The sequence below is a fragment of the Protopterus annectens genome, chromosome 5.part1, assembly GCF_019279795.1.
Source record: "Protopterus annectens isolate FY-2018-M chromosome 5.part1, PAN1.0, whole genome shotgun sequence".
NCBI lineage: Eukaryota > Metazoa > Chordata > Ceratodontiformes > Protopteridae > Protopterus > Protopterus annectens.
The window spans coordinates 725,770,146-725,791,379 of NC_056736.1; the positions used below are offsets into that span (position 1 = coordinate 725,770,146).

General features: G+C 45.7%; 1 protein-coding gene across 2 annotated transcripts in view; it reads right to left on the minus strand.

Annotated features, from left to right (window-relative positions):
• ACER3 (alkaline ceramidase 3) overlaps window positions 1-21,234 on the minus strand; it is a 1,138,468-nt gene that overhangs the window by 618,756 nt on the left and 498,478 nt on the right. The window lies entirely within an intron of this gene.

The window sequence follows — 21,234 nt, forward strand, 5'->3', positions numbered from 1 at the left end:
TATTTTGAGTAATACCCTTGTAAGAAGAGGTAGAGGGGGAAATGCATAGATCGAAAGGTTTACCCATTGGAAGGATAGGGCATCCACTTTCCAGGCCTTGCTGTGAGGTTCCTTGGATCAGTATTTGCTGAGCTGGTGGTTGTTGTGGGAGGCAAATAGGTCCACCTTCAGGGTACCCCATGTCTGGGTTACGCGGCTGAAGGTGTTGTGGTTTAATTGCCACTCGTGTGGGTCTAGGAGATTTCTGCTTAAGTTGTCTACCAGAGAGTTTTGGTTGCCTGGCAGGAATTGTGCTAGCAAGTGAATATGCATGGCTGAAGCAGTCTGCCAAAGGGTCATGGCTAGTTTGCAGAGTGGGCAAGAGTGGGTTCCTCCCTGTGTATTGATGTACCACATCACTGTGCTGTTGTCCGTTTTGATTAGTAGAGGCCCCGGACAGAGTAGGGGTCTGAAAGCTGTTAGAGCATGCTGAACAGCTAGCATCTCTTTTGGTTGATCTGCAGATGTTATTTGACGGGCTCCAGTGGGCCTAAATGCACCTGCCATTCAGGTGTGCACCCCAGGCATAGTCTGATGCATCTGTGGTTAGGGTCTGGGTGGCGTGGGGTTGTGAAAAGGGAAGTCCCTTGTTGTGGTTGCATGCTGCTGCCCACCAAAAAAATCTTTCAAGGTATCATAGGCATAATAGTTTCCAGGTCCTGAGAATGCTGACACCAAAGGCTTTTTAAGTACCACTGAAGTTTCCTCATATGCAGTCTGGCATATGGAATTAGCAGAATGCAGGAAGCCATGAACCCTAGAGCTTGCAGGATTTTCCTTGCAGATAACTGGGTTCTGGCTAGTTGAGAGAAGTAGCCTGTCAGTTTTTTTTTCCTGGAGTAAGGAATGCCATCTGGGATGCTGTGTCCAGGCTTGCTCCCAGGCATACAATTTTCTGACTAGGGACTAGTTTAGATTTCTTTTCATTTATAGTGTACCCCAGTGAGGTCAGTAGGTCCTTTACAAGAGTCAGGTGCTGCAACAGCTTTTCCTGACTGTTTGCCTGAATCAGGCAGTCGTCCAAGTAGGGGTAAATTTGAATATTTCTTTGTCTGCAAAAAGCAATGGCTAGAGCCAGGCATTTTGTGAAAACTCTGGGAGCAGTGGATAAGCCAAAGGGATGTGCAGAGAACTGATAATGCATAGATCCTGCCCTGAAACGTAGATATTTCTTGCAAGAGTCTCTGATTGGATGTGCAGATAGGCCTTTTTTAGGTTTAGGGTGGCTGACCAGGCATCTTTGGATAACGCAGGAAGAAGCTGCTGGAGGGTGAGCATTTTAAATTTTGGTACCATCAGGAAGGTGTTTAGAATGGATATAACTAGGATTGGGTGCCAGGTGCCCTCTTTTCTGGGTACCAGGAAAAGTCTGGATTAGAAACCTTGGCCTATCTGGTCTGCAGGAACAAGCTGAATTGCCCTCATGAACAGCAGGGAATGAACTTGGTTTTGTGCCTCTGCCCACTGGTTTGGCAGAAGATTTGGGAACCCTTTTGGGGTTGGCAGTGCATGGAAATAAAATTTGCACCCCAGGACACTATGCTGATGGCCCATTGATCTTTGGTGATGGGGGCCCATTTTTTTTGCATCGGAGGCAAGTTATTCTCCTAGGGGTATAAGCAGGTGAGCAGAGGTAAGGGGTGGAGTTGAAAAGTCATTGCAAATTCTTTCCATAAGGGGGCGGCCTAGCACTCCCTGTTTTAGAAGTGGAGGTACTCCATTGCTTATATCTCTGCATTCCCTGGGACTGCTGTCTGGGGGGTTTGCTTCCCCTAGGTCTAGTCTGAGCCGGCCTTGAGAGGGCTGGAAAGGACCAGTGTTGTGAGGGGCAATGCCTACTGAATCTTGGAGATTGGACTTGCAGAAATTCTTTAACTGTCTGCATAGATTTAGCTTTTTCTTCCATCTTTTTTAAAACCTCTTCTGCCTTGGTGCCAAACAGATTGCCTTTGTTCAGTGGTGCGTCCAATAATTTTGATTTGACAAGGTCTGTTCCTTAAGCCAAGCATGCCTTCTAAGTACTAAACCTGTGACTGCTGCCCTGCAAGATGATTCTAGGGCATCAAAGCCACATTGCAGGGTATGCTTAGTAACTTGGCTTGTAAAATGCATAAGCTCCTGTAATTTTCTATGTTCTGCACAATCTGGAAAGGTAGATAATTTTTGTTTACGAAGTTTCATTGTATGTTGCTGGTATTTTAACAGGAGGAACTGACAATTTAATGCTCTAATGGCAAGAGTTGCAGAGGTGTATACTTTTTCCCCCCATCTGTCTAAAGCTCAGGAATCCTTGTCGGAAGGGGTGGGATTCTTAGCTGTGGTTGCTTTTATTCCTTTAGGTCCTTGGGAGATGACCTCTGGGTCAGCAGTAGGATTTTTGAAAAGAAATTTGTGCAAGTCAGGGACTCTAATACCTGTCAGGTTTCCTGGGAGCAGGAGGTAGAGTATCAGGAGTTAAACTGGATTCCATGAAAACATCATCCACAACATCCAGAACAGGAGGAATAGCTAAGGGTCTATGCTGTGGTAAATCTAAAAATTCCCTGAGTTTCTTTTTGGACTGAAGATAATCCTGGCATTCCCAATGGAAATGCTCTATCAAAGTATGTAGGGTTTCACCAAAAGAAAAATCCTCTGGAGGCGAGGCGGAAGGAATGGATTCCTCTGCATCTGAATCCTCATAAGCAGACAAGGGCATGTCTTCATAATGAGAAACCTCAGAGTCATTGTACTCTTGGTCAGATAAAGCTGCTGGGAACAAGTCTCTTTCTTTTAGAAGGGGTAGGCTGGCTTCCCCTAATCAGCATGAGAAGGTCTTCTGCCATTTTAAGCATTTGAGATTGAGGCTTGGAAGCAGGTGTTTGAGCTTGGGTCGTCGTTTTTCTAGGCGTAGTTCGTACCCTGGGCCTTAGAAACTAGGTAGTTTTAGAAAGAACTGAAGATGCAAAAGAAGTCATCGGTTTGTGTCGAATATCGGTAGTGCGAAGAACTTCCTCGGAAGCCGGTGCCTGCACAGCGGCTCTTGACCCATCCAAGGTAAGAGACATCCTGTAGTCAAAGAAGAGTCTTGCTGCATAACGGACTCCGAATGGGTCTCGGTAGCGGCTTGCGAATCCACAGAAGCAGGCATCAAGAGCTGCGAAAGCGCCTCATTGAGAACCGGTGAACTGAAGACTAGCTTAGCGTTGGAGGCGGTTTTGGACATGTGCGGTCTGTCTTTATCCTTACTTTTTTTGGAAGATCAGTAGTCGGATGGCTTACTGAAGCCATTTCGGAATACAGAGATCGAGAGCAGAAGTATTTAGCTACGATAAGGGCCCAATGACATACAGTTCTGACGGTGAACAAAGCACAAAACCGACAGCAAGGGACATCGTGGTCTGGGCCTAAACAGGTGACACAGTAAGAATGGAAATCTCGGTGTGGTATTTGCTTTCCACAGGCGAGACAATTGTTAACTTTTTCTGACATCGGTTAGAGCAAGAAAAAAGGATCCCCAATGGGGTACTTAGGTTTATAAGACTTCAACTTCAATTTCGGAAACGAAAACTCAGGTAGCGGCTGACCGGCACTCATGCGAACTGCTTCTACTTCGGGCTCCTCAGCAAGAAAGATTGATGTAATGGCGTCGGCTGCCTGTTTTTATACCACTGACGACCAGACGTCAGTCCCGGAGTGACAGCAACCGTTGCAGAAATACTAAGCCTCTGGTATTTGGGCCAACTGAGGGCTACCTCTGGTAGGATAACCGAAGTAAGATGACTGAAACAGTGAAACACGAAAAACATCAGGTAAATTGATTGACTGATATTTGTTTACGAGGCCACCTTAGGCAGAAAAGAAGGATTAGTACGTAGAGAAACCCTGTCGTTATGAAAAATCATATATGGGGGTTTGACAGATGATGCTTGGAGTTATGACACTCTCCTAGCCAAGGTGATAGCCACTAGAAAGGCCGTCTTCCAGGATAAAAATTTCAAAGTCCACTGAAGCAGCCGGCTCAAAAGGCGGTGCAACCAAAGCTTGCAAAACTAGAGTAAGGTCCCAAGGGGAGGTAGGATCCTTAACTGGGGGTCTTAAAAGAAAGGTACCTTTAATAAAGGTTTTACAAAGTCTGGAGGAAGCTAAAGAAGCCATGTTCTCACCTACGAGGAAACTGGAAATAAAGTACAGTTTTGTACCTACCATAAATGTAGATGTCTGAACAGGATAGCATCTGCAGTCCTAACAAATGGGTTGTCCTGTCGTCAGGCAGCCCTTTGGTCGGCCGGATTCCAAAGTCTGGGTCTGGCCTCGGCTGGTGTCGCACTTCACCCGGCGTCATCTCTGCTGGTCTTGTATAAAGGCATCAGCTCAGTGTTTCTTGCCCCAGATGCCAGTTGCCCTCTTGGAAAACTAAATTTTGGTAAATGCCAATGTTTCCAAAAAAGTAGGCAAACACAAAAATAAGCATGTATGTACATATATACAAACAAATACACCATAAGAGATCCCCCCCCGCAGCCAGCTATTAGGAGGGTAAATACCTTAGGAATACCACAGAGGCGAAGGAGGGTGGGTAATCCTGACTGCAGATGCTATCCTGTTCGACATCTACATTTATGGTAGGTACAAAACTGTACTATGTCCTTCAAGGATGCATCTGCAGTCCTAACAAATGGGTAGAATACCATAGCCAAACTAGGGAGGAGGAAGAAAATTATGGTGTAGTTAGGATCCCTTGCAATACAGCAGTGGCAAACCCTGCTCGGGATCTAGAGTATAGAGGTAAGTTATAATGCTTGGCAAATGTATGCACGGAGGTCCAAGTAGCTCAATAATGTCCTTGGTAGCCACGTAAGAAAGCTGTGGTAGTGGCTGTAGCCCTTGTAGAGTGAGGTCTTATGTTCTGTGGAATTGGCTTTCCATGGTAGTAACAGAATCTTATGCAATTTCCTATCCACTTGGAGATTGTCTGTTTGGAAATTGCTTTTCCTTCCCTTCCTGTTGCATAGGCTACTAGAAACTGGTCAGTTTTTCTATTGCCCTTGGTTCTGTCCAGGTAGTAGCGCAACTGTCTATGTACATCCAAAGTATGCAGCAGTCTTTCCCCCCTGTTCTGTGGATTGGGAAAGAAGGTAGGTAGGTGGATTGCCTGGTTTAGAGACACTCTAGATACCACCTTAGGCATAAATGTAGGATTAGCTCTCATGGATACTCTATCTTGATGGAAGATTAGGAAGGGTTGTACTGCCATTAAGGCCTGTAGTTCCGAAACCCTTCTTGCTGAAGTAATTGCCAGTAGGAAAGCAGTTTTCCAGGATAGGTGTTGAAGATCTGCTGTTGCTGCTGGTTCGAATGGAGGGAGTGTCAATTTTTCAAGCACAAAGTTCAAGTCCCATGCTGGTACTGGTGGTTTCCTAGGAGGTTTTACATTCTTGATTCCTCTGAGGAACTGCCTGAGTAGAGGATGTGAGAAGACAGGGGGATCAAAGCTGTATTCTGCAGAAATAGCTGATGCATGTATCTTGATGGAGGAATAGGACAGGCCTGTATGGAGAAGCTCTGCCAAATACTCCAGGATGTTGGCAATATCTATCCTTGACACATCTTTTCCTCTTTCAGTGCTCCAAATGACAAACCTTTTCCATTTCCCTGCATAGTTCCTTCTTGTAGAAGGTCTCTCCATGATAATGTCTTTAACCCTTTGGGATAGATTTGGGTTAGTTGCTGTTATGTAATGTTCCAGGCAGTCAGTTGCAGGGTTTTTAGATTTGGATGCATGATGTTGTAGTCGTTCTGAGTTAACATCAAAGGCATCAGGGGTAGTGTCCACGTTCTCCCCCGAGACATGCTCCTCAGCAAAGGATACCAGTGCTGTCTTGGCCAATTTGGAGCTATCAGAATTATCCTTGGACGTTCCTCTTTGATTTTCAGTAGTACCTTGTACATCAAAGGAAGAGGTGGGAATGCATATGCTGTCAGGCCTTTCCAACTGAAGGATAGAGAGTCCACCTTCCAGGCAAGTGGGTGGTATGTCCTTGTGCAGAATTTCTTGAGCTGGTGATTGAGTGGGGATGCGAATAGGTCTATTTGTGGCATTCCCCATTTCTCTGTGATGGCCTTGAAAATGTCCGGGTGTAGCATCCATTCGTGAGCATCCGAGGTAGTTCTGCTTAATATGTCTGCTAGGATGTTTTCTTTAAAATATTGCCTGTAACTGAATGTTGTAGCTCAGAGCCATATTCCATAGGTCCAGAGTCATTCGGCATAGGGGGTATGAATGAGTGCCTCCCTGTTTGTTGATGTACCACATGACTGTGGTGTTGTCTGTCCTTATCATCAAATGGCCTTCTTTGAGGAATGGTCTGAAATTCTGGATTGCTAGTTTTACTGCCAGCATTTTTTTTGATTTATGTGCAGGTGCAGTTGATCTGGGGTCCATAATCCTTGTATGCATTTGTCCAGCATGTGGGCCCCCCAACCTAGGTCTGAGGCGTCTGTTGTGATGGTTTGGCTTGCTTGAAAGTTGTGGAAGGGCAAGCCTGGGTTTGACTGACATGCTTGAGCCCACCATAGGAACTCTTGTTTCAGGCATGGGATTAGTGGTATTTGTGTTTCTAAGCTGTGCCTGTGTTGAGACCATAAATTCTTTAGGTACCACTGTAGTTTTCTCATATGCAGTCTGGCATGGGGGACCAGGATTATGCATGATGCCATGAAGCCCAAGGCCTGCAGTACTTTCCTTGCTGTTAGTTTGTTCTGCTTTGTTAATGCCAAGAAGTAAAGAGTGAGTTGTTCTTGTTTTTCTGCAGTTAGGAATGCCATCTGTTTTACTGTGTCCAATTCTGCACCCAAGAATGTTCTTGTTTGGGATGGTATTAGTCTTGACTTTTTAAATTGACTGTGTATCCCAGGGCTTGTAGTAAGCAAATGACTCTTTGTAAGTCTTTTGTCAGCTTGCTTTTGTTGTCCGCTTGTATCAGGCAGTCGTCCAGGTATGGATAAATTTGGATTCCCTGTAGCCTGCAATGCCGATTACTGGTGCCAGGCATTTTGTGAATACTAGATAAGCCAAAGGGCAATGCTGAGAATTGATAATGCTCTGATCCTGCAAGAAATCTGAGGTATCTTCTGCAATTTGGTCGTATGGGGACGTGCAGGTATGCCTCCTTGAGATCTAGAGTTACCAGCCAACACTCCTTGCCCAGCATGGGAAGAAGTTGCTGTAGGGTCAGCATTTTGAATTTTGGAACAATGATGAATGTGTTTAAATAGGTCTCCAACTTTTCTCTTTTCTTGGTACTAGGAAGAGTCTGGAGTAGAATCCTTTGCCCTGTTCTGTTGGTGGTACTCTTTCCACAGCTCTCATCTTTGTTAATTTTTAGAGCTTCTGTTTTCTGATTTGGAGGTAGGTTTGGCATTCCTCTTTTTACTGGTAAGGTGTGGAAATGAAACCTGTAGCCTTGGTCTACAGTCTGCAAAATCCACTTGTCTTTTGTGATATAGTGCCAATTTTTTGAAAATAAGGTTAACTTTCCGCCTAAGGGTGCTGCTATTTGTTCCCTGGTAGGCGGTGTCAGAGCCAAGTCACTGTGATTGTCCTGTTGCAGTGGCAGTGGTTGTGTCTGTGCCTCGCTGGTTATTGCCTTGCCACTGGCGTCCTCTGTAGGCACCTCCTATGGGTTGATTTCTGCCTCTGGAACGTCTATTCCTGCCTCTCTGAGATTTAGAGGAGTCTAGAAAGGACCAATTTTTGGAAGGCCAGTTCCTGCTAAACCTTGGGGGCTGAACCTGTAAGAAATCTTTAACTGTTTGTACAGATTTTGCCTTCTCTTCCATTTTATTTATTACTTGCTGGGCAGGAGAACCAAATAGACTGGCCTTATCCATAGGAGCATCTAACAGCTTTGCTTTAACATGATCCGGCAAGACCTGTTCTTTCAACCATGCATGCCTTCTTATAACTGTGCCAGTCATGGCTGATCTAAATGAAGCCTCCAGTGCATCATAGCCACATTTTAAAGAATGGTTACTAACCTGCTGAATGTTATTCACCATTTCTAAAACATATTTCTTATCTAAGGCATCATCAGAGGACAGTTTCTTAGTTAACTGATCAAGCATAAACTCTTGGTATTGGATCATATGAAACTGACAGTTCAAAGCTCTAGCTGAGAGAGTAGCAGAGGAGTAAACTTTTTTACCCCATCTCTCTAAGGACCTGGATTCCCTTTCAGAAGGGAGAGGGTTTTAGCTGAGGTCGGCTACTGCCTTAGGCCCCTGGGAGATAGTCTCAGGATCTGCAAGTGGGGCCTTGTATAGGTGGTGATGAGTGTCCGGCCCTGTAAAACCTATCGGGTTTGGCAGGGCTGGGGTAAAGTATCAGGAGCAGTGCAAACATCATTAAATGCATCATCCACAACAAGCAGAACTGGAGGTATAGCTAAGGGCCTATGTTGGTAAGTGTAGAAAGGTCCTAAGCCTTTTCTTGAATCAAATCTTGTCCCTGCCATTGGAACTGCTCTCTCATGGCATGTAAGGTTTCCCCAAAGGAGAATTCCTCTGGTGGAGAGGCAGATGGAATAGATTCTTCAGCATCGGAATCTTCATAAGTAGAAAAAGGAGCCTCTGGATGGTCTGTAATGTCTGAATCATCAGAAGAATCATCTGAGAACACTGGCTCTGGGGGCTCTGCTCTAGGTCTTTTTTCTGGGGGCTGAGAGGCCCTGTCTGGGTGAGATTGGGATCCCCTTATTAAAGAGATGAGATCCTCTGCCAGAGTAAGCATTTGAGTACTGGAACTGGGCCTGTGAGAGGGGGGCTTAACAGGCACTGATTTAACAGTTTTGGCTGCTTTAGCCCTGGCAAAGGCATTAATAGACATGGCTGCAGGAGGCCTAGCAGCACCACGTGTTGGGGTAGAGACATCCAAAGGGATGGTGTCCGATAATTCTAGAGGGACCACATTTGTAGGCAAAACTTCAGAGGCCGATTCAACTAGGGTAGCAGGAGCCTCGGTAGTAGTCATGGATTCGGCTGAAGATTGACCCGTTTGCTCGGTTTCGGCCGAAACCGAGACACTCGCGGTTTGCTTAACCGTGGTTTCGCCGAACCGGACCGTGAGTGTCGGTCTTTTCTTCATTTTTAACAATTTGAGAAGTCGGAGGATCTGACGGCATAATGTACGCAAAATCTGAGAAACTGTTCAGCAAACTGGTTGAAGGAAGCACAGGCTAAACAGGCTGCTCGTGGTCTGGGCCTAAACAAGGTAAGCAGTAAGAGTGGAAATCTTTATGAGGTATTTGTTTCCCACAAGTTAAACAGTTATTTACTTTTTCTGACATTGGCTGAGGCAAGAAAGAGTCCTCAACGGGTACTTGGCTTTTAGAAGTCTTCAAGTAGTATTCGGTAGTAGTAATCTCTGGATCTGACCGACCGGCACTTGCGAACAGCTGCAAGAAAGACGGAGGAAAATGGCGTCGGCTGATGCCTTTATACCCGAAGACCAGCAGAGATGACGTCGGGTGAAGTGCGATACCAGCCGAGGCCAGACCCAGACTTTGGAATCAGGGCTGCCTGACGACAGGACAACCCATTTGTTAGGACTGCAGATGCATCCTTGAAGGACATCCGCCAGTTGAACTTTCACTGTAGATGAACTGGGCCCCCTGCTGAAAAATGTATGCCAAGAACTCAAGGACCGCTGGAATAGGAGCTGTAAAAGGATCCAAATCCCTCTGAGAAGCCCAGATAGAAAAACGCTTCCATTTGCTACTGTATATTTTTCTGGTAGACAACTTATGAGCTGCTACCAGAATACATTTAACTGGGGAAGACAGACTGGGAGTCCTCGCAATCAAGGAAAATGGAGCAGCCAAGCAGTGAGCTTCAGACTGCCCAGGTATGGATGAGGGACCCTCGAGGGGTGCAAAATGAGATCCGGTATCAGATCCAAGATCTAAGGAGGAACTACCAGATGAGACGAAAGACAGGGAAAACAGATTTGGCAAGGCCAGAATGGGGCAATGAGGATGACTCTGCTCCCCAACCGGTGAGCCTTCTGGAGAAATTTCGTCATGAGAGGTAAAGGGGGATAAGCATAAAGAAGACTGGGAGGCCAAGCATGGACCAGAGTGTCCCTGAGGGATTCCCCCTGTGGGGGGAGGGGGGATCAGAGTGAAGAACTCACTGCACTTCAAGTTGGAAGGAGATATGAAGAGATTGCAGCAAGGCTGACCCCACTCTAGGAAGATCTGCTCCGCTACAGAAAGATTCAGAGACCACTCATAAGGCGTTAGAATAGCCCTGCTCAGTTTGTCCACCAGAATGTTGGATAAACCCGGAATGTGCATTGCTACCAGAAACCGACTGCTGGAGATCGCCCATTCCCACATTCTCATGGCCTCATGACAAAGGGGGTAATACCGGATTCCTCCCTGCTTGTTGATGTACCAGACCACTGACATATTGTCTGCCTGAATTGCAATAGTCCCCAAAGGAAGAAAGGCATGAAGGTCCTGCAACGCTAATAAGACCGCCCTCACCTCTAGAACACTGATATACAATTTGGTCTTGTTCAGGGACCATGTGCCTTGGACAGTCCTGCCCGAGCAATGCCCCCCCCCCCCTAATTGGGAGGCGTCCATGGTCACCGTGGCTTGGGGAGAGGCTGCAACAAATGTTCATTCCTTGACTAGCTCTTGGAGCGTATCCACCAGAGGAGGGACTTCCTGCATGCATTGCTTATATGGATAGGATGTGCCAATGGCAGATTCAATACGGACCATTGGACTGCTAGTGTCCACTGCAGAACCCGCATATGAAGATGAGGAAAGGGGTAAAGAGTAATGATGGCTGCCATGAAACGTAGGGCTCTTAAAACCGCCTCGGCTGGAGGAAGATGGGACTGAAGGATCACAAACACATGAAGTTGTAGGTTTTGGACTCTCGCTGGAGTTAGAAAGACCTTGGTTTGTAATGTATCAATTCTCAATCCTATGTAGTCTAATACCTGAACAGGATTTAGAGAGGACTTGGGTATGTTGATCGTAATGCCCAGCAAGTCTGACAATTTCAGGAAATAGTCTCTGGCCTGACAAAGTAGACGCCTGGTGGGAGAAGCAAGGAGCCAATTGTCCAGGTACTGGTAGAACTGTATCCCCTGAAGCCTCAGGTGAGCAGCTACTACTGCCATAACCTTGGTGAACACCCTGGGGGCTGAGGTGAGACCGAAGGGTAGGGCTCGGAATTGACAGTGATTGGCCCCTAGCCAAAAGCGGAGGAACCTCCTGGAGCGTCTGTGCATTTTGATATGGTAGTAAGCATCCTGGAGATCTATTGAGCACATTCAGTCGTTCTCCTGCAGGTAAGGCAGGATGGATTGCAGAGTGACCATCCGGAACCTCTCCTTGGCAACTGACAGGTTTATAGCGGAAAGGTCCAGGATAGGCCTTAGGTCCCCCGATTTTTTGGCATCAAAAAGAACCTGGAATAGATACCTGATCCGGACTGGTCTATGGTGACTGACTGGAAGACTTTTCCTTAGCAGCTTTTTTATTTCAAGCTGTGCCGTCTCCCTTTGCATGGGTGGAACGTCCTGGAGGTGTTTTGGGGGAATGGGAGGATACAGAAAGGGGATGGTATAACCTCTGGATATAATTTCAAGGACCCAACGGTCTGATGACATGGACTCCCATGCCATCAGGTGCATAGAAAGGTGACGCCAGACTGTCTCCAGAGTAGAGCAGTCGGGGGAGCCCCTCAGGGCTGCTGCGCACGCCTGCCCGAGAATGGTTCTCGAGAACCAAAATTTCTCGGACCCCCTGACTCCGGGACGGAGTGTGTCATGACCGTCTCTACCGCTAGGGGAAGGTGAGTCCTGAGTGTCCCTTGTATACTGAGACTTCCGGAACCACATCTTCTTTTGCGCCCTCGGATTACTGGAAAAGGATCTTTTGGGGGTTAGAGAAGCAGATCCCGATGGCAGACAGTGTCTTCCCGTCCTTCTCACTATGGACTAATGTCTCACGAACAGTCTTTCCAAATAAGGAAGAACCATCATAAGGGGCATTCACAAAAGACACCTTAAAGGGTTCCGTGAATTGACAAAGCCTAAGCCAGGCATGTCGCCTCATGGCAATGCCGGACCCGGTAGCCCTTGCTGCTCCTTCAGTAGCATGTGAAAGGAGGAGCATGGACGTATTAGTAATGGCTTTAAGAGTGGCCATTCGCACGGAGAATGTGCATTTATCCTCTGGTGACATGGACTGTGGGCGACTCGGTGAACTCCTTGACTAGGTCTCTCTGTAGTCTAGTTACGTGAGCCACATAATTTAGTGCCCTTATAGAAAAGGTGGCTGAAGCACATGTCCGCTTTCCCAGATGATCCATCGTTCTGGACTCTTGGTTAGGGGGACAGACCATAGAGCTTTCCTGGCCTAGTTTTTAATGGCCACCATGGCATCCACTGGGGACCCTTGTTCCAACTCGGTCTACTGGAGGGCTCAGGATTTTATCAGAGCATCTGGGGGATTGGCTCCACAGTGTCTGGCTCCTTCCATGGCCTGGTGGCAATAAGGACCACCAAGGGATCCGCGGGGGGGGGGGATACCCAGGAGGTAGAAGGGTCCCATGTCGAAGGCCTCCATGAACACTGACTCATCTGAGGAAGGCTTGGGGGCTGACCAACCACCCCGCTGCTGCAGGAATTCCATGATGTCTCCTTCAGGGGAGGTGGCCTGGGGGAATCTTTGCCCTTCTCCAAATCGGTATCCTCAGTGAGGGACTCTGGATAGGAGTCCAGGTGCCTCCTTTTGCACAGTCGCTTACGAGGAATCTCTTCGGTGGGACTCTCCGGAGAGGGCTTGCAAACGACCTGTGGTTCCCCGAGGGAAACAGTCTGGGGCACATCGAGCATGGGCTGTCACTGCATGAACAAAATGGCTGGACACACACCCAGAGGCAAGGGAGTTGGGGCGGAATCAGATGAGATGGTCAGGGGCCTCGATCCCCTGGAGAGGACCCTTTCCACCACGTCGAAAGCCAAGGGAGAGCGAGCTTCCTGAGAAACTGGCAAGGAAGCTGCTCTTCTCAGATCTGGCATGGGGATGGGAGCGGAGCCTGACTGAGCAGAGATACCAAGGGGTAGGCCTTGATCTGACCATGTCGGAGCCAAAGGAGAAAGACCCAACTCCTCGGATCTGACGTCCAGGCTTCAGCTCCAAACCGGTCAGATTAGATGCGCTCAAGGTAATGGCCGGAGTCAAGGTACATGGTACCACTGGCGCTGATTGCCTGACTCCGGGGCCTCTCGGATCCAAGAACTCCAATACCGGGAGTCGGACCGGAGAAGGAGATATCGGGGGAGAAAAGGGAAAAGTACAGTTGTGTACACTTACCATAAATGTAGATGTTCGAGTGTATTCACTGTTGCAGTCATTACATTTGGGTAATCTGCTTGCAGGTTGCCCACAGTTGGCCTGATTAACAAAGTCTTGGGTCCTGCATCGGTTGTTGTCCCTTCTTCCATGATGTCAGGTCGTCAGGGGTATAAAACATGCAGCCGACGCCATTACATCAGTTTTTCTTGCCCCAGATATCAGGTGCCCCCCAAATGGGGAGCAAAATTATATATATATATATATATATATATATATATATATATATATATATATATATATATATATATACATATATATACATACATATACATATATATACATATACATATATATATATACATATATATATACATATACATATATATACATATACATATATATATATATATATACACACACACATATATATATATACATATATATATATACATATATATACATACACATATATAAAAACACACATATATATGAACACATATATATATATATATATATATATATATATATATATACATAATAAAAAACACAAAACATACACCTCCAAACAAAAGCAAATACACCAAAAAAGGCTTTTAAAGATAGTAACAGAAATGAAAGGTAAAGTTAGAGAAAAATCAGGGGGCTGGAGGGAGGGTAACCAGGACTGCAACAGTGAATACTCTCGAACATCTACATTTATGGTAAGTGTACACAACTGTACTATGTTCTTTAAGTTTCAGTGTTGCAGTCATTATTTGGGCAGAATCCCAAAGTTATGGTTGGGAGGATGGATTTATACAGCATTAGGAGCAGCTAAAAGGCCCTGCAGGACAGCAGTGGCAAAGCCTGCTCTGGATTTAGAGAATAGAGGTAAATGGTAATGTTTGGTGAATGTATGAACTGAGCTCCAGGTAGCAGCTTCTAGAATGTCTCTGGTAGGAACCCCTCTGAGAAAAGCTGCAGAAGTAGATGCAGCCCTGGTGGAATGAGATCTGATCCCCTTGGGGACAGGTTTACCATGGTGCATATAGCAGAAATTAATACAATGACTCATCCATTTGGAAATACTCTGCTTTGAAATAGCCTTTCTCTCTGCCCCTGCAGCAAATGCCACCAGTAATTGTTCAGATTTTCTTAGAGATTTTGTCCTGTTTAAGTAGAATCTTAGTTGTCTGTATACATCCAATGACTGCAGAATCTGCTCACCCATGTTCTGTGGATTTGGGAAGAAAGTTGGTAGATGAATGGTCTGATTGAGGGCCACGCTAGATATCACTTTAGGCATAAAGGATGGATTGGTCCTGACAGCCACCCTGTCCGGGTAAAAAATAATGAAAGACTCCACTGCCATAAGAGCCTGTAGTTCTGAAATCCTTCTAGCTGAAGTAACTGCTAAAAGAAAAGCGGTTTTCCAAGAGAGAAATTTTAGGTCTGCAGTAGCAGCTGGCTCAAAAGGAGGTAGAGTGAGTTTTTCCAAAACAAAATTCAGGTCCCATGCAGGAATTTGTGCTCTCCTGGGAGGTCTTAAAATTTTGGCCCCTCTGAGGTACAGCTTTAGCAGACGATGAGAAAAGAGGGGAGGCTCTGTGTTGTAATGAGCTGAAATGGCAGAGGCATGGCTTTTTATGGAAGAAAAAGATAGGCCCTTGTGAAGCATCTCAGTTAAGTAGTGCAGAATCTGAGGAATATTGGGCATTGCTGTGCTTATTCCTTGTGCTTGGTTCCAGGCACAGAATCTTTTCCATTTGTCAGCATAAGATTTTCTAGTACTCGGCCTTCTAGCCTCCAAAATGACATCCATCACAGGTTTGCTGATAGAGATGTAACTGGTGAAATTAGTTGATTAGCCATGCTGCAAGATTCAGAGTTTGGAGCAGAGTGTGCAGAATTTGATAGTTCTGCTGAGACAGTAGGAAAGGTGTCTGAGGCAGGTACCACGGAGGAAGGTGCGACATATTGAGCAGGAGCGGGTACCAGTGTTGGAGAGGCCAGTCTGGAGCAATCAGAATAATTTGTTTTTTCCTGTCCGACTTTTAGTAAGACCTTGGAGAACAGAGACGGAGGGAGGAAAGCATAGACTGATAGGTTTTTCCAGCTGAAGGACACTGCATCCACTTTCCAAGCTTTTTTGTGATGAATTCTTGTGCAGAATTTGTCCAACTGATAGTTTTGTGGTGAGGCAAAAAGATCTATGTCTGGGCTCCCCCATTTGCGTGTCAACATGCTGAAGATTTGTGGATCCAGTTTCCATTTGTGTGGGTCCATAGGATTTCTGCTTAGTTCGTCTGCCAGAGTATTTTGCTTTCCTGGTAGGAATTGAGCTTGTAGATGTATTTTATAAGTCAAGGCTGTGTTCCACAATGCCATGGCTAGTCTGCAAAGGTGGTAGGAATGGGTACCCCCCCTGCTTGTTTATGTACCACATGACTGTGGTGTCTGTCTTTATCAGTAGTTGTCCTGGATGAAGATGGTCCTTGAAGGCTGCCAGAGCATTCTGTACAGCCAGCATCTCTTTCTGATTGATATGTAGGTGCATTTGATTTGGGCTCCATTGGCCCTGAATGCGTCTCCCTGCCAGATGCGCCCCCCGAAGCATAATCTGATGCATCTATAGTCAGGGTTTGGGTGGCAGGGGGTGGAATGAATGACAGTCCATTGTTTTGGTGGCAGGCCTCTGCCCACCACAGGAACTCTAGTTGCAGGCAAGGAATGATAGGAATCATTGTTTCCAGGCTGTGACAATGTTGACTCCATAAGCTTTTTAGGTACCACTGAAGTTTCCTTATATGCAGTCTTGCATATGGAATTAGAAGAATGCAGGAGGCCATGAAAACCAAGGCCTGCAGAATTTGTCTTGCAGATAGCTGGGTTTTTGTGGCCACCTGTTTGAAGTAAGTCATCAACTGAATTTGTTTTTCTGGCGTAAGGTAAGCCATCTGGGCAGTTGTATTCAAGCTTGCACCCAGGAATGTAAATATTTGAGAGGGTATCAGTTGTGATTTCTTTTCGCTTATGGTATACCCTAGACAAGTTAGGAGCCTTTTTACAAACGCCAGATGGTTTAGAAGAGTGTCCTTATTTTCTGCCTGAATTAGACAATCGTCCAGGTATGGATAAATCTGAATATTTCTTTGTCTGCAAAATGCAATTACTGGTGCCAGGCACTTTGTGAAGACCTTGGGCGCAGTAGATAAGCCAAAGGGCAGTGCAGAGAACTGGTAATGCAAATAGCCTGCTTTGAAGCGGAGGTATCTTCTGCAAGATTCCCTGATTGGGATAAGCAGGTAAGCCTCTATTAAGTCTAGAGTTACCAACCAGGCATCCTTGCCTAGCATAGGTAGTAACTGTTGGAGAGTCAGCATCTTGAATTTTGGAATGTCCAGAAATGTATTTAGAGTAGAGAAGTCCAGAATTGGACGCCATCATTTGTCTTTTCTGGGTACCAGGAAAAGTCTTGAATAAAAACCTTGTCCCTTTTCCTTTTCTGGTACTGGTTGAATGGCCCCCATATTCATGAGGGACATAACTGGTTTCTGGGCCTCTGCCCACTGATTTGGAGGCAGATCTGGCCATCCGTTTGGGATTGGCAACGTGTGAAAATGAAATCTGTATCCCTAGGATACTATATTTAAAACCCATTTGTCCTGGGTAATCAGTTGCCAGTTTCATGCATGAAGTGCCAGTTTTCCCCCCAAAGGGGAGGCCAAAAAAAAAAGTGCTTGGTTATTGCAGTGGAAAGTCACTGAGACTGTTTACTGTAGGAAGGTGCCTTGTTACTTCCAGATTTGGAGGTGGAGGCACCCCCTTGCTTTTTTTCTATAAGTTCCTTGCGACTGAAACCTGGAGCCTTTGGAATGTCTGGGTTTAACCTGAGCGGCTCTAGTGGGTACTGGAAAGGACCAGTTTTTAGTAGGCCAGTGCCTACTGAACCTGGGTGGCTGCACTTGTAGGAAATCTTTCACAGTTTGCATAGATTTAGCTTTATCTTCCATCTTTTTCAAAACTTCCTTCAGCCTTATTACCAAATAGACTGTCCTGTTGCAAAGGAGCATCCAACAATTTTGCTTTAACATGGTCAGGCAGATTTTGCTCCTTGAGCCAAGCATGCCTTCTTATCACAGATCCAGTTATAGCAGCCCTGCAAGAGGCCTCCAAGGAATCAAAACCACATTGCAAAGTATGTTTTCCAACTTGTTCAGCTGAATGCAATAAATCTTGCAACTCTATTTTCCACACAGTCAGAAATCAACATCATTTTCTGTTCAAGCAAACCCATGACATGCTGTTGATATTTAAGCATATGAAATTGACAGTTTAAAGCTCTGATTGCCAAGGTTGCAAACGTGTAAACCTTTTTACCCCATCTATCCAGCGCCTTGGAATCTCTATCAAAAGGGGTAGGATTTTTAGCAGTAGAAGCCTTTACGCCCTTGGGACCCTAAGAAATGGTTTCAGGGTCAGCAGTAGGGTTTTTAAAAAAGGAATTTGTGGGAATCAGGAACCCTGTAGTATCTGTCTGGCTTACTAGGAGCCAGAGGCAGGGAATCAGGAGCCATACTGGACTCTGAGAAAACATCAGCAATGTCTAGAACAGGAGGTATAGCCAAAGGCCTATGCTGAGGAAGAAGAAGAAAATCCCCAAGTCTGTTTTTAGATTCTGAGAAATCCTGACTCTCCCAGTGAAAGTGTTCCCTTAAGGTATGCAAAGTTTCTCCAAAAGAAAAATCCTCAGGAGGAGAAGCAGAAGGGATGGAATCTTCTGCATCAGAGTCCTCATAAGTGGAAATAGATAATTCCTGATCAGAAGAGGAATCAGAAGAAATGGAAACCCGATCTGAAGATTCATAGTCAGTGCCTTGCCTAGGCCTCTTAGCAGGAGGGGGATGGGTACCCCTGATCAAGGTAATTAAATCCTCAGCCATTTTGATCATTTGTTTTTTAGGCATTGGGGGGCCTGTACACGTGGCCCAAGAGTCATTTTTTTTAGACACAGAAGTAGTTTTTGGCCTTAGTTTTAAAGATGGTGCCTGCTCAGTGGCTCCGGACCCATCTAAGGTAGAGACATCCACGGGTTCCTCGCAGCATACCAGACTTCAAATTGGTCTCAGTAGAGGCCTGCGAATCAAAAGTAGCGGGTATCAGGGGCTGCGAAAGCACCTCACTGAGTACCCGCGAACTGGTGACTGGCTTAGGAGAAGTTTCGTCTGTTTTGGACCTCAACGTTCTGTCTCTTTTTCTTTGCGTTTTTTAGATATTCCGATAGTCGGATTGCTAACCGACGACATGCCTGGATAGTTAAATCTTGAGCCAAAATATTTAGAAGCAAAAATATACCGACGTTTAATAGTGCGTTGATTAAATTTAGCACAAAACCAACAGCAAGGCATGTTGTGGTCAGGGCCTAGGCAAGGAATAGAGTACAAATGAAAATCCTTATGAGGTATTTGCTTCCCACAAGTGATACAATGATTAACTTTTACTGACATCGGTAAGGAACAAGAAAAAGTTTCCCCAATGGGGTACTTAGCTTTTAGTTGAAGACTTCAGTTCTGAAACTCGAAAATGAAAATTTCAGGAGTCAGCCGACCGGCACTTGCAAACTGCTTCTGCTTCGGGCACTGCGTGGCAAGAAAGACTGATGTAAGGGTGTCGGCTGCATGTTTTATACCCCTGACGACCTGACGTCATGGAAGAAGGGACAGCAACCGACGCAGGACCCAAGACTTTGTTAATCAGGCTGACTGAGGGCAACCTGCCAGCAGATTACCCAAATGTAATGACTGCAGCAGTATAACACGAAGAATATCGAACTCCCCCCTCCAGAGGGAGAGAGCTGGCAAGACCCCCATCTGAATCTGGGTGAGAATAAACCTTCGCATCATTTTGTCCATGTCCACTTCAGATAGACTTCTGGTTGATCGTGACGAGGCCACTGATGCTGAAAGGGAAGGTTGGTGTGCAGAGGACCTGGAAAGATGTCTAGGCTCCTCCGGCTCTGGCAAAAATCTCAGCCATCGGAGCGGAGGAGAAGCTGGACTAGAAAAAGCTGGCTGTTTAGGAGAAGGACCCACCGGATCTGACTGGTCTGGGGATCTCTTCCTCCCTTTATCTCTCTCTCTGTGTGTCTTTACTCCTCTCTTTCTTAGATTCCCTATCCACAGGCCTCTGTCCAGGAGGTTGAGTCCCAGCCTGGGAGGGAGAGGAAGAGACAAAAGCAGGGGTAGTAGTAGCAGTCACGGCTGTGACCACAGAAGCAGAAGAATAAGAGGCAGCCATCTCCGTAGCAGGGAGAAGTCCCTTGAGGATCAACTTTGCCCTATGATCCGTTAGGGCCCTAGTGTTGAACCCCGCACAAATAGGGCAGTCCAAAGAAAGATGGGCTGCCCCCAAACACACAACACAGAGTGTGGCCATCTGCCGGGGACAACTTATGGCCACACCCTGTGCACTTTCTAAAGACCAGCTTGGCCTGCTGATCTACTACGTTTAATAGAAAGGTATGATGTACCAAAGAAAGGATTAAACTACCTGACCCCAACACTGACACACAACTAGCTAACAAGGAGGGGGAAGGGATACAAGGCCTTGTCTACCTACAACAAACTTTCTAACTAACTTTAAAAAAGAGAAAACATGATGCGAAACAAAGGAGAGGGAAGGTAAAGGATAGAAGAACCCTACCTATACAAATAGCAAACTCACAAAAAATCAGTACAAAAGTGCCTACCACGCCAGGTGCTCTAGACCACGATGCTTGGCAAAGCCGCAGCAAATGAGATTGGAGGGAAGGAAGGAGATGGAGGGGTATTATGGGTAAGGGGAGCAGCTTGGAGCTGGGATGAGATGCTGGTGAAACTGCTGTCTCGGATCCGATTCAGATCTGTAACCTACAGCTTGAAGAGCAAATGAAGCAAACTACTTCAGATAGTTATATTTCTTCCCAACTGTATACCATCAAACATAAAACCAAAATTGTGTTGAACATCCTGTATAAAAAATTGAGCCTGGGAAATATTACCATCACACAGAAAAATCAAATTGTCAATGTACCTATAATATTTAATTACATGCGATTTGAAAAAGAATGACTGTAGATATAACCAGTCTTGATGACTGTAGATATAATCAGTCTCAAACTTGGCCATAACTAGGTTGGCATACATGGGGCAAAAGCTGCCCCCATGGCCGTACCCTGTAACTGATGGAATATCTCATTATTAAAGACAAAAACATGATTTTTTAAGACAAAATATAATTAGTTCAATTAGTTCAACAGGGTTGGGTGTGTGGCCTAATGGTTAAGGTGTTTGCCTTATAAACACAAGGTGCAGGGTTTGAGTCCCTCACAAGGGATAACTGGCTAGGCTTAAAATGGCTCGCAAGGGCAGTTAGTTTAGTACTAACCTATGAACCTAGAATGAGATACTGGAATGTCTCCTAAGAAATAAAATGAAACCTGTGTTCCTATATCATGCCTAATATTCGTACAGAGACTTTTAACATCTCCACAGACAGGGACAGTGATTTAGAGAATTATCTGCCGCTACCAGCAGCACAAAATTCTGTCGAACATAAAAAGTAGTTATATCTTACCATAGCGTTCCATCTGTGCTGTTCATCTTCGTTCATTCATTACTGATGGGTTATCTGTTCCGTCCTCGGAACCGAGCCGGCCAAATATCAAGCTCATGTCAGCCAAAAACTCTCGAGCCAAGGTCCTACCCAGAATGCTCTGCTTCCTGTTACCTCAGATCGAGTTTGCAAGTTGATGGATAAAAGTAGTAGAGGCTACCTCCGGTCATAACAGACCTACAATAAAAGGAGTATATGAAAC